The 2,684-nt window shown below is 39.6% G+C and overlaps 1 pseudogene; it reads right to left on the bottom strand.

Annotated features, from left to right (window-relative positions):
* Positions 1-427: 427 nt before the first annotated feature.
* Cct6a-ps3 (chaperonin containing Tcp1, subunit 6A (zeta 1), pseudogene 3) lies at positions 428-2,056 on the bottom strand (annotated as a pseudogene).
* Positions 2,057-2,684: the final 628 nt, after the last annotated feature.

Here is a 2,684-nt window from a genome sequence, read left to right as displayed (position 1 = left end):
TTTAATACCCATAGATGCTTCCTTTTTTGATTTTTCCTGTAGCCTGAGTTGGTGCAGAACTTCTGACTTTATTTCCAAAGTGCTAGGCTTACAGGCAAGCATCACCATGCCTTATTTAGGAGAAAACCATTACAAAATTTCAAAGAAAACTTAAGGAACAAGGTAGACAACAATGCTTATTATATAATTTTGTATCACTGTAATGAAAACATATTCTTCAGTGGATTTAAAAAGACCTGCTTTAAATGTGTTCACTCAATGCAAAAAAATTAAATAAAAATTTACAGTATTATAATTTGAATAGGTGCCAAATGTTCTGTTCCTTTTCTCCAATCAGGAAGAGAAAATTCTTTTCCAAATCACTTGAAGCTTGGACAAAAAAATCACACACCCCCACACCAACATTCTGTAGCATCACAGGCAGACTTCAGCCCTTCAGAGAGGACATTCCAGCTCTCATGATCTCATTAACCAGGAGAATGTTGGTGGCGATCACAGTACAGGAGTGAAGCAGCTGCTTCTTCACATAGTAGTTATACCACACACCAATTTCTGCAGCCACCATTGGCTCACCTGTGTTCAGATCCACACCTACAAGCTGACCAGTTTCTGAATGTTCAGCTTGAACTTTAACTAATGTTTCCTGAAGGTCAAAACCAGAGTTCTGAGCAAGAACCTTGGAAATGATGAGCAAGGCGTCTGCAAATGCCTGGACCCCAAGCTGGGCTCTGCCCTTCACACTGGGATTGTATTTTATCAGTCTCTGACAGTGCCACTTCTACTGCACCTCCACCTAGGACAACACAGCCATCATTAATAGCATTTTGACACCCCCCAAGCCATCTCTGATTGCGTCCTTAATCTGAGTCAGCATGTGCTTGTTTGGTCCTTTAAGCAGTAAAGTGACAGAACAGGGATTGTTACATTTCTCAATAAAGGTGAACTTCTCCTCACCCAATGTATACTCATAGACATGGGACATGCAGGGCTTCTGCATGTCCCAAACAGTCAGGATTCAGGTCATCAAAGGAGTTCAGAGCTATCCCACCACAATCAAGAGTCAGCCTTTCCATGTTTCTCCTCTTGGCTCTGCGCAGAGGTAGGATACCTTCGTCTGCAAGGGCATCTAAAGAAAAGGGGTCAATGCCCTTTAGATTAATAACGACAAATCCTTTATCTGAATCACCACAGACTTTCTTCTTCAGTACTATGATTTTTTTAACTCTATCTTCAATGAATTTTCTTTCAGCCTTTACTAGTTTCTCTCTCTCTTCTGCACTCTTGTAAAAAAAAAAAACCCAGAATTCACTTCTATCTTCTCCTACTCCAAGGACACATTGCATGTGAGGATGTAGGCATTTTCTACTCTTTTCTTCATATCAGAATGCCGTGCCTGATGATCCACAACAAGCCCTCTAATTAAGTTTGTATCAGTTTCAGATTTATGCTTCATCTCCATGATCTCAACCAAGAAGAGGTCAATGGGCTCATCTTTTTTCCTAATGGCCAAAATGGAGTACACCACAGTCTCTGTCAAGACATCTGCAAACTCAGCATGAACTTTAGTCCGCAGAGATGTCCTGGCCACATCAATGAGTGTTTCTCTGTCCATCTCTTTGTTTACTTTGACTTGTTTTAAAAACTGGCGTGCCTTTTCTTTTGCAGTTTCAAAACTTTCAGTTATTATTCTGGGATGAAGACCTTCAGAAATGTAGAGGTCTGCTTGTTTGAGCAACTCCCCGATGATGAGGACATTGAATGTAGTGTCATCGTCAATTATGTCATCCTGCACTGTAGCCACTTTTGCTATCAAAGAGGCTGTTGGGTGTTGAATTTGCTGTAGATAGAAAAAGAACATTTCATAAAGCAGCACATTGCCATCTTTAGTAAGTTTGATGTCTCCAGCACCAGATACAAGCATCTTCACGGTGCCTTTAGGCCCCAAGTTGGTCCTCAGAACATCCTGCAGGCCCGGTGCCGCGCTGATGTTCACCACCAGCGCTGCCTGCACCCGGGCCACCTCGGCTTTGGGATTTAGGGTCTTCACCACTGCCATGGCTGGTCTAGCTCAGGGATAGGCCGAGAACAACGTCCATAAATGCTTCCTTAAATTAATGTTTTCTGATGATACATTCTTTTTAATTCTTTCAGTTTCAGTTCCTGCTCCTATCTCCTTATATCACAAATGATATTCATATGAATAACATATACAGCAATGTGGTTTGTGAAATTTCATTCTGCCAATCTACTTTTTAAACTAGTATTAAAATTTTATATTTATGGAAAAAATTGATTTGATGTATAGGTTTCTCATATTTCAGAATATTCATTGTGCTATCTCCATACTCATTTCTGTAAGCATTCTAATCAGTCATCTCTGGTATATTTGTGCTACACATTTGAGTGCACGGTAGCTCCCTTACTTCCATGTAGGTCTTATTGTTCCTATTTGTTAAGGATAATTGCACAAAGTATTTCCTCTACATACCTTGGGAATTGATGCTATAAAGTTTTCGGTAATCAAGTAAGAAATATTTGAAGAGATAGGTAGTCTTTCACATTTTTCTACCCCTCAGTGTTTATAGTTCTGCTAGAAAATTTAAAACCTACATTTGCTAAAAACAAATTATCTTAAGCTTGGATTCTTGTCTTATTGTCACCATTTGAAAATAAGTTCAAGGATA

This window comes from Rattus norvegicus, chromosome 5 (genome assembly GCF_021556685.1).
Source record: "Rattus norvegicus strain SHRSP/BbbUtx chromosome 5, alternate assembly SHRSP_T2T, whole genome shotgun sequence".
In the NCBI taxonomy this organism is placed as follows: Eukaryota; Metazoa; Chordata; class Mammalia; order Rodentia; family Muridae; genus Rattus; species Rattus norvegicus.
The sequence above is the reverse complement of the archived record's forward strand: the minus strand, read 5'-3'. Positions and strand labels throughout refer to the sequence as shown.